General features: G+C 38.2%; 1 pseudogene; it reads left to right on the top strand.

Moving 5' to 3' along the window:
• Positions 1-10,466: 10,466 nt before the first annotated feature.
• Positions 10,467-11,558, top strand: LOC115824886 (N-acetyllactosaminide beta-1,3-N-acetylglucosaminyltransferase 3 pseudogene; annotated as a pseudogene).
• The last annotated feature ends 341 nt before the right edge of the window (positions 11,559-11,899 follow it).

Here is an 11,899-nt window from a genome sequence, read left to right as displayed (position 1 = left end):
TCTGAACTTTCAGCTAAATAACATGATGAGTATTAATTCACTAGTAAGGTCTCTTACAGAGGCCTTGCTGCTTCACACTTTCATCACATCTACGACACTAAAGCTATCCACCTATATAAACAACAACAGTGCAACGAGTGTAATTAGCAACACACGAAAGCATGGAGGGTCAAAACAGCATGATTGAAGTACAAACACTTAAAATCTGGAATCTTTACATTTGGGTGCCTCAGACCAGATGGTGCATTCTGTCTCCGGTTGGCTGGGCCGGGAACAAGAAGGCGCGAGGCAACACCAGGCCAGATGGAGATTGACAGCTGCTTTGCACCATAGCCTAGATACCTGTGACAGGAGAGTAGGGAAAATAGAGAGGAAAACAAGATGCACATAAAACAAACGTGCGGTGCGTTGCAAGTAACAACAACAACAACAACAACAATAATAATAATAATAAAAACTCAATGAGTGAGACTCTTCCCCAAGCTTTCCCCATAAACCTAGAAATGCACTAAACCACACTGGCTCTAACATTGGCCCTACAGTTTTACACAGTTTTTATGTATTGTCACTTTCATACACTTTGGCATCCAGATGTTCTCCTGAAACAACAGAAATGTACAGCACATGAGTCAGCTGCACTCATATGGCCTGTGTTAGCATTACTCAGAGTGAACATCCAATATCCCAGCACTGATATTGCTTCATCCACGCTGATGAGAGGTTGCATGAGAATCAAGAGGTGTACATGAAAAAAGAGGATATGGTTATGCTGACTCACCAGAATTTTGTAAGATTAACTGTTGTTGCTCTCTCTTATCGATTCTATGACATCTTCAGCACCTAACCATTATTTTTATTTCTTTATTAATAATTGGTAAATGCTCCCTGGGAGAGAAAGGATCAGAAATGGTATTTTTCTAAAGGCCATTCTGATGATAATATGTTAGGCTTTAGAGTATTTTAAAATGGTAAGCAGTGTATTGAGTGAGGAAGGTAGCTGTACATTTACAAGAAACAACACCCTATTCATCATTCAGGTCTTACGTTGTGTTTTTCTTTTGGCCACTTTTCAGTTTGCATCATAGTTTGGTTTTGGAGAAAACTGCAGCAACTGAGAACTGCTTTTTTTTCCTTTGTACATTTAAGCACATACAAATTTTATTGCAAAAAGAACAAATTAAACACAAACAGTTACAAAGAGATATGAGAGATGAGAGATATGTTTTGAAGAGCTAAAACTTAACTACTTTTGTTTTAAAGTTCCTCTTTTAGAAGATAAGCATACTAAAACTAAACTTGAGAAACAGCTATCTTAAGCTCTTCTCCATGACCATGACTGAAGTAAATCTAAACAGCAATACATTTTACTTCAATGTTTCTCTTTAAGAAAACAAGAAAACTGAGGTTGAGCACAAGTTAATCTGATATTCTTCTTCTAGAAAGTCACAACAGGAAAACTAGAAATCAATCATTTGTTGCCTATAGTCTAATATAAGAAAAACAAGCTCCTGCTAGAAATGGCTGAAAGATTATCATTCATTTATGATGATTCACATATTCCAATATGACTTACATTATTTATTGTCTGAATAATGACTTAATTATTTTTGGTTATTATTACAGACGATTACTCAGTCATCATCTCAGTCATAATAGTTATTGTAATTGTCCACTCAGTTAAAGCACATGCAATCTGCATGATGCATAAGGTGAATATATATTCTGTTACTGAGAAATGAAAAGAAAAAGAAAAGGCCTCCTGGCTCCAGTTCATGATTAATGTTGATTGACTACAGCGACTGAAAGGGTGCTCTGCACCTCAGAGCACAATGAAAAATGCTATTAAATTCTACATTTACATAGGGGGAGAGAAAGAAGTAGTGAATTGTTATTGAGACATGACAAGATGTCATGGCAGAATTAAGGAAAGAGTAGGAATTTAATGCTACTTGTGCTGGGAAAAAAACGAAGTGATTGGAACTCAAGAAAATGAGAAAGAGGAAAAAAATTGCAGAAGCAGAAAACGAGAGTGAGTGTAGTGGGAAGGTACATTGCTGGGTTTGGCACTGGTAAATGGTTGATATTGGTTAGAGTTGTTGAGATGACCTGAACTCAAATGCAGAGAGGGCAATCCTACAAGAGAGTAAAATAAGGATGTTTGCTGAGAAAATGTGCAAAATAAATATACTTCAGTGAGAATCAGAAGACATATACTGAACACAGAGCTGGAACAAGGCACAGAAACAGAAGGCCAGACAATACCCAAGACTAAGCAATGAACAGAGGGAAACAGGGAACTTAAATTACACAATTATTAATTCTTATATAAACTGATATATCTTAAAATATAATACAAACACAGGATCCTTGTGGAACAGGGAATCTATTCACTTCAGTACAAAAAAAAAAAGGTTGTCACACTCAAAAGATAACAGCTAATATAATTCAGAATGATTTAATCATTATTTATTGAATGTATTAACGTATACATTTTATCTTGTCTGATTTTTGTTTGATTCTCACTATTGTTTACTTTGATGCTTTCAGGACATTAAATGCTTTTTTTTATCCTTAAATAAATTTTGTGATCAAGTGTCCACTTGTTAATATGTTGAAAAATACCAAAATTCTTTTGCAACATGTTAACAATCTGTTGGAGGAAGGAGCAGAACTGGAGGAAACTGAATTTCAAAGTTCAATGACTCCACACATGGTATAAAAGCTTGTACACAGGAAGCCACACTGTAACGCTCATCTGTGGCCTTCCGCCTTTGAGACATAAGGTAAATATTGATTACATTTTCAAATTTGTATAATACAACTATAGGTATTATTGTGAACATGTTTATGTGTACTATGAACATGCACTACTGAACATATTACTTTAAATAGCTTCACTCTTTCCCCAGAAATAGCTGTTATATTAAGAAATGTCACTGGAATTCTGAAATATCTTTGCATTTTAAGCCAGACAACACTCCAAAACCAATTTAAGCCTATTAGCCTGGGTAGACTGGTTCAGTAATAGATTTATCTACATAAACATGTAGGTAAATCTAAAGTGAAGAAATAATATTAGTTTTGGTCCATTTAATAAACATGACATTGCTCATCTATTTTGCTACCGGTAGGGTAAACTCCAGGAACTTGTTGTGAGTGCATTTTCTCTGAGAAAATTGTTTCGTCTTCCCCCATAACAACAATAATTTCTTCTCCAATAAATAAGGCATTTCTTTGCTTTATTCACCTTTTTCCATGTGTAATCTCATTAAGTTCCATTAGTACAATCAGCCTTGTTGTTCAGAGTAAAATTATTGTCTAAATTCTGCAGCGGGCAGAACAGGAAACCCAGGAACTCACTTACCAAATATATTTAAATTACTGACATTTATACCTGCTGTCAATTAAGAATTAGAAAGATGTAAGCTAATTGTGTATATAATTCTATAGTATCAGTGCTGAAAGCAGTGCATCAGCTTTCACAGAGAGGGATCAATTTAAAACCCTGTCATTGTGTGATTAACATTCACATTAAAGTTATAGATCTATAGCAACATGCTCAGTTATCATGCTGAACTGTGTATTCATTAACACACAAAACCTTTACTGTGATTACAAATTTATTGGCCAAACAATTAACAGTAACTTAACAACTGCATGATTAACAACCAACTTGTTCACTGCCAGTTTTGATAGTTACCAAATTCCAGCTAATCATTTGTGTTTGTGCATCAAACGGCAAGGTGTTGTAATGCAGTAGAAATGTCCATTCCCCTACGGTTTATGAGAAAAAAAAAAGCAATCAGACCTGCAAACCATGAATTAATCATGAAGATATTTTAATAATTTCAAAAGTTTATAATCACTGTGAATCAGGTCAGACAGGATTGCCATACATTTTCCTTCAAAAAACATGAAAGTGTCTTTCAGATAAGACTTTTGGAAAACCTGTGTTAAATGCTACAGATGAGTGATTGAATGTCTGAGAGGAATTACTGTGTTCTTACTACTAATAGTCCGAGAACAGAATGATGATCAATAAAAAATAGTACATTAATATGACATAGGTAAACATATGCACAATGGTATTGTCAGGAAAATCTCTATGGCATGTCACTCTCACTGCATGCAAATGAAACATACCAATATGCTAACAAAGCGTTTTTGAAATAGTACAAACTAGTGTAAATAACTCTGACCTATAATTATGTTGAATTCTGTGGTTGTTCAGAAAACGACCGCAATATCCCATTGAGTTATTCAGAAAACACTGATACCGGTAGATGAAAAAATTCACAGCCGTGACAAAATCGCGGTGCCACACAGGGCTAGCTTGATTCATAAGCGAACTAAGCGCCTGCTTGGGGCCCCCAAAAGTCCTGGAAATGTGTCACCAACGAGCTTGACCAAAAAAAAAAAAAAAAAAAAAAAATATATATATATATATATATATATATATATATATATATATATATATATACACACATACATATATATGTACACACACACACACACACACACACACACACATATATATATATATATATATATATGTATGTATGTATAGGCAAACCGTGCCTATTAGATCTGGACCTACTGTATACTGCCCTGCGATGGACTGGTGACCTGTCCAGGGTGTTTCCCTGCCTTTCACCCTATGAGCACTGGGATAGGCCCCAGCACCCCCCGCGACCCTAATCAGGATAAACGGCTTAGATAATGAGTGAGTGAGATGTGCTGCATACTAATTACTACTTTTACGTCAAGATCAGTATGTGAGTAGTATGTAGTATGCCATTTCGGACACAGCCATAGAATACCCCCGAAGGAGGATATTCCCCCCAGAGACTACCGTAGAAAATATCTGATTGATTTCCTTTTTTTCAACACAAAACCACTCAAATGCGCAGTGCACAAACAGAAAATAACAGAAACAAGTTGGCATAACGCTTAACATTACACATAAGCAACTCAGAGACGATTTTATCTATTTTATTTATTCATTTATATATATTATAGGTGGGATTTAGGTGCAACTAAGTCACAATCACTATACATACACACATACAACAACTTCTAAACGACACACACGACGACCAACAACTAACGATAGACAGTGACAACAACCTCGCTACTCTCAGTATACTAGAATGGAACAACTACACTTGTATGAATTATTACTCATGAAGAGGCACACTTAACAAAAGAAACTGTGTGAGTGGTGTTCTAGTGGAGTTACTTACACTACTGTTAATGGGGGAAGGAGAGGAAAGGGAGAAGAAGAGCAAACCCAGCCACAGTCAGTTGTGAGAGACTGGAGTTACTGAGTTGACTTGACTTGGCAGACTATGAGCAAGACTTCGTGTCAGCAGCATAAGCATCTTTTAGCACCGCAGATCTTTTGGAGTGATGAGACTTGGCTGATTCTTCATAGAGATGAGCAGAATAGAATGAACAGGCTACATGATGGCTGACAAAACACAGAGCTCAGCTGAGGCTGGATTGCCTGGACTGAACTGCTGGAGGATTGCTGGGGTCTGATTTTTATCTTAATTTTAAATGGGGGGTGCTGCCATCCTTTCTGGAGTATCTCTGCCTAGAGGGAGAAGACACTCCTCGGCATTTGGGAAGTGTTAATCTTTGCTCATTTAAAAAAATATATACATAAGTTTAGTTATCCAGTAGTATTTATAATAGTAAAGTTATGTTAGTCTGCTCATATCTGCAGCATTTTATGCTTCTGAAGGAGACCAAATATGGTTGCTCCAACATTATGAACAGTGGCGTATTTAAGCATGGGTGACATGGGAAACCACCCAGGGTGGCATCTTGTCAAGGGCAGCGATCGGTTTCCTATCGCTCATTAGCAGTCACATCAATGATATCATGTCACAGTGTGGGTCAATTAACTTAGTTGGAGTGGGCACCCTGATTCTAGTTTGTGAGCTAGGCAGGCTACTGCCTGGGAAGGTATCCCAATCAGAAGTACCAGATTGGGAGGGGTGCGGGGGTAGGCTGACCTCAGGTCTCCCCACTGGAAGCCCGAGGAAGGGGGAGCAGGGGAATCTATCAGATAGTGCACCTCTAACTTTGTACAGTACTAGTGCAATTAGTAAAGTCAGTCACACTATGAAATGTTAACAAATAAACCACAATTCATTCATAATACTGTGAATATATAGTTTGACAGGCATATTACTGCATGTTTTCTGGTTTGGGCAAAATTGTTAAGAATAATATGAAATCAGTTTTCACCTTGGGCGCCAAAAGCGGGACTTTTGGCTCTTAGAATATCTATGTTAATCAACACTATCCACATTATGCCAAAAAGTGAAGAGAGAAGTTAACCATTGCAGTGGTAAACTAGTTCGCTTCTAATGTACAGTCTTGCTGATTTGTGCAGGTACATATATTTCTATGTTTGGGCGGTGTCATCTGCCTTTCTTCAGCTGGTCTATATAAACTCTGGACGATAATAAATAGAAATACGTTCTCGCTCATAAGTGAGGGAGCTCACAGCAAGCCCAGTCCACACTGTTTTAGGATCAATGTTTTACTGCCATTTATGATGTCATAGCACCAACCAATCTTATGACTAGATTGCAAGGAGGGCAAAGCCTACACTGGCTATGCAATGTATTTTTTTGATTTGGAAAACTGGAATGACCAACAGAGCTTGCTTGATTGTAAAGCACAATTTCTTTGTAATTCGATTTAAAGTAGGCTACTCTAGACGCTACAAATATGCTCCCACTGGTGCTTTGACGGCTCCAGCTCTCCAGCTCTCCAGCTCTGGTGTCTGTGTTTTGACAGTTATGATTGTATCAAATTAGAGGTTACGAAGTTACAATGTAGCATATGCTATGATATCCCACTAATGCCACTGCCTTTAGGCTTTCAGTTTCTATCTCAAACTGCGGGAAAATGGTGCATGTAGCTGCCAGAATTTAAAAAAAAAAAACCCTGAGAGAGGACGCCCCCGGACCCCCATAGGTCTGGGTTTACCCTGTTTTCTTGCCCCCCCTGTGGGAGAGACTGCCAGGTCAGGGCCAACTGTGACCACACTTTGTGTCTTTATCCAATGTTAAGTCTTCAATAAAATTCTAAGTCCCAAAAGCAGTCCCAATGAGTCTAATGCAGTGCAAGTGTATTACATTCAATCATTAGCATCATACAGCAAACTGAGTCAGGTCCCGGGAGTGACTCAATCAACCCTAACAAATCACTTCCTTATATCCAAAATCTTATCAAATTACTACAAATAGACATCCAGTGGACAGTAAGGTCAATCATTAGTCATACCCCTCACACTCTTTCCCTATCTTGTCAGACACCATTATTTCCAAAGCTTTCCAGAACGTACTGTTTACACACCATTGTTTCTCAGGTCTTATCCCTCTAAATAATAAAAAATTACTTGACCTTTATCCCCCTGCTAATGACATACTCATACATCACAGTTTGACCCAAAAGCAAAGAGGGACATTCATAGTATACTGATTTACAACACTGTATATCTTAATCAAACTCATTGATTAGCACCTTTGATTAGCACCCCGATTTGTTATCACACAGAAAATCACCCAGGGTGCTATAGAAGCTAGAACCGCCACTGATTGTGAACAACGTAGTCTCACTGAAAGCTTGAGAATTAGCTCTTGGTTAATCAGCCAGTGGTTATTCAAGAGCCTGATAGGATATCTATAGGGAATATCTAGAATTACCACCTAGCTAATAATAGCAGCCTGGAATATTTTCACGTGATCAAGTCAATGACGATATAAATTAAGAAATCTACTCAATGTGTTCTTTCACCCTGTTGTTACATTAGATGTGTCATTAAATAAATGTTTTTCTTCTAATTGTTCTTGCCAAGATGTGAAGCAATTGTACTGTATTGTGTATAGAACTGTAGTTCAGTTTCGTAGTTTTATGTCATTTCCTGTACAACCCTGTACAGAAATCGCATTTTATAGCTATTGGCACTTTCATTTCCTTCCTGAAGCCATGTTTTAAATAATTGTTGTAGGCTGAGTGACAGTTCCCTCTTGCACTGCTGGTTGGTAAACTGTTTCACCATTTCTGTCACTAGCTAATTATCAGTGGGATACACCAGTGGCAGAGTATGAAAATACACTAGTGCATACACAAAAATGTTTGTATCAGAAACAGACATTAAGCAGGGGGCTGAAATATACCTTGCTAACTGTGAATGCTGCTTATGTGCACTACCTAAATGTTTACCTAAGCCTTTTATAGATTATGGCAGTCACAGTTGTCAAGCAGTTGCCCCTCCACTGAATTCATGTGCAGCCTCTTTGAGTTTGGTGTCAGTTCATGGTATAGCCTAAAAAGTCTTACGTGCCATTGCCTTCTTTGCACCATTAGGTCTGGGTTAATGTTCCATTGCCCGGGCCAGATAATTGCACTAGTGTTGATTTGCTGTGTTCTGGGTAATATTGTTGTGCTGTCTCTTTCAGTTGCTGGTTGGCCCACTGCCCTCATGTTGGTTTTCTGCATCATTGACAATGCTGCTGTTTTGCCTCTTTAGTTTCCTGAGTTTGCCCCTTTAGTATTCTGAGTTTCCCTCATGTGTACTTAAGCATTGTTTTCCCTAATTCTTTTTATGTCTGCCTCTGTGAGTACTTGTGGCTGTGTTTTTTCCTTTGTTAATGGTTGTTTATATTCATTCCTGTTTTGTTTCTACTGTTAAGTTCAGATTTTTTAAATTCTATTTAGAATGTATTTATTTGTATTATTTGTTTGTTTGTCTGTGTGTTTTACTTCATTTTGGTTATGATTTTTGTTTCTTTATTTTTACAGTTTTGTACACACACACACACACACACACACACACACACATCTGGTGTCTACACCATTCTTCATTTGGTGAAGCCAGAAAATACATGTCAATTTTATGTTTCGATGAGTAGGGAGGTAATGATACCAAAAACTCTTTGCATGATAATACCACAATAAAAAGTTCACGATACGATATTTATCATGCTATTAAAAAACAAAGAAAAATGATGACTTGAAAAAATCTCCTTTCTTAAATAATAAATTGGCAATTTTCATTCGTATGAAGTTTGTTTTTCCTTTCAGTTTACAGTGCTTCACTCTGATCCACATATATTGCGCACACGCATTTGTTTCCTTTTTTTTGCTTTTCAATATAAACTTGATAATTGCCCATGAAATCCTGTAATGGCCAGTCAAATCAAGGCTACCACGATCCACTATATAATCTGATGGTGAGCTAATTCAGACAATGATTTCGCTTAGGTGAACATAACACCTGGTAAATCCGTTAGCAACAACAGAACAGACTTTCCATACCGCTTAATGACAAAAACACAAAAAAGAATATCCCTTAACACGCAAATAAATATACAAATCTGGCTATCTTGCTGAGCTACCTTGCTTAGCTGGCAAAACAACATTTCCGGTCTGAAATTTAGCAGGGTAACATTAGCAACTTCCCTACAAGCACCCAGCATTTGTGCAGTGTGCACTGACAGCCCTTGGTTGTTAGAGTTGCCCAGCATTACATCCAGATACCATGATTTGATGCTTCATAGTGACAAAAAAGACAAACAAAAGAAGCATAGCTTTAAAACTGAATGCTAAATGTGTGCAGCTAACATTGCTTCCTTTCCTATTACACTTGCGTCTCCCTGGCAGCAGCCAACAACTTCCTTTCCCAGCGAACTCTGACCTTTCAAATAAAGCTCTTCAACTGGCCAGCCTGGATGTGACACACATGCTGCCTTTATGTTGTGTGTCACTTTTTTTTTTTTTTTTCCCTCTCCTCTTGTCTGGCTGAAGTGTCTTAATCAGTACACTACAATTTTCCAACAAGGAGATATAGCAGAATGCAGATATACTAGCAAAATAACCATGTAATATCCTGGTAGATATCATCATAGTCCCACGATGGTATTGAGACATTTTTTATCGTGAGATCGCGAAATTCGATATATATTGTTACATCCCTATTGATGAGTCTCTGCTGCCCCCTCTCTCTTTTCTCTCAAGTCTTGTCATTATTTGGTGCTCTGCAACCCACAAGCCAGACTCCTCAAAAGCTAAGCAGGAGGAACAACTAAGGTTCATGAAGTTAGTCTACATATTCAAATAGAGATTAAAGGATTACAGATAGAAAATCAGAGGGTTCCATGTCTTAGAAATGCTCAAATGGCAAATCCATTTTTCACTGAGTTGGATTTAAGGAATTCTCACTCTCCCATCTAATCAAGTTACTTTAAATGAGGCACCCACACAGACATTTCACATACTTTGTGTGAGACAGACAGAAATTATGTTCTCTGTTGTTGTTAAGTCTGTGATCATTTTACTGATGAATGACAAAACTAAATTCTTTCTCCTGTACAGATTCAGAGATGAGACATTTGCGCTGTAACGAATTTTATTTCTTGATCGTTGTCAGCTCTTTGTGCCTGGTCATGATTCTGAAGAAAGATAACCTGAATGATGGTGTTATCTCAAACAATGACCAGAGAGAAGTCGACAGGAGACCTAGCCACCCAGCTGCACCCCAGAGTCCAGTAACAACTTTTCAGCAGTTATCACAGCCTTGTGAGCGAAATGAGTCTGCAGCCAACGTTTCAGGTTTTTCTGAATTACCTCAGAACATCCAAGACTTCTTGTTCTACCGTCACTGCCGGCATTTCCCAATGCTTCTGGATGTTCCTGATAAGTGTGGTGGGCCCCAGGGATCTGCAGATGTCTTTCTCCTTCTGGTCATTAAAAGCACTCCTACTAACTTTGACCGTCGTGAAGTGCTACGGAAAACCTGGGCGAAGGAGAGACAGTATGACGGTGTTTGGGTTCACCGAGTTTTCATATCTGGCACTGTTGGCACTCACCACGAGAAACGCAGGATGAATAGGCTCTTGAAGCTGGAGAATGAAGAGCACAGAGACATTCTCCAGTGGGACTTCCAGGACACCTTCTACAACCTCACTCTTAAACAGATTCTGTTCTTGGAGTGGATGGAGAAGCGCTGCCCAAATGTTCGATTTCTCATGAACGGCGACGATGATGTTTTTGCCAACACAGACAATATGGTGGAATATTTGCAGAGCTTGCTTGGAAATGATGGTAGCAAGCACCTGTATGTTGGATACTTCGTTGAAATGGGAGGACCAATCAGAACACAAGAGAGTAAGTATCACATCCCAGTTCAGGTCTATGAATCAGATATTTATCCCCCCTACTGTAGTGGTGGGGGCTTCCTCCTCTCTGGCTTCACTGCTAGAACAATCTACAATATGTCCCAGTCCATTATCTTAATACCCATTGATGATGTTTACCTGGGCATGTGTCTGGAGAGGGCTGGTCTGCGACCAGAATCCCATTTTGGAGTCAGAACATTGGGGCTGCCCATTCCATCCAAAAATGCTGATGCATATGATCCTTGCTACTACAAGGAAATTCTTTTGGTGCACGGATTTCTCCCTCACCAGATTTTTATCATGTGGCATGAAATACATGAGCCAAACCTAAAATGCGGATCTACACAGACGTCATTTTAAAATTGCTCCTTTACATCTGCTCCATATCTGCTGTATCACAACTTGAATGTTAAATACTCAGAGAGGTTCATATTAACTGTATCTCTTGTAACACCCGTACTTCTGATTATGTTATACAGTGTGGGGATAATTGTGGTCGTAATAAATTAACATATGTAGATTTATGCTTTAATATAAACTATAATTTCTACTTTACATGAAATGGACCAATTTGCTTCTGCCCAGCAGTTGCAAATGCAGTACTTCAGTTAGTGTCTACAGGCACATCTATCAGAATAATACACCTTATGAAGAGATATATGCTCTTGTATATTCTTTTTTAAGTATATATTCCTGTACTC

Source organism: Chanos chanos, chromosome 12 (genome assembly GCF_902362185.1).
Source record: "Chanos chanos chromosome 12, fChaCha1.1, whole genome shotgun sequence".
In the NCBI taxonomy this organism is placed as follows: Eukaryota; Metazoa; Chordata; class Actinopteri; order Gonorynchiformes; family Chanidae; genus Chanos; species Chanos chanos.
Note: the sequence above shows the minus strand (reverse complement) of the source record. Positions and strands in the feature narration are given on the sequence as shown.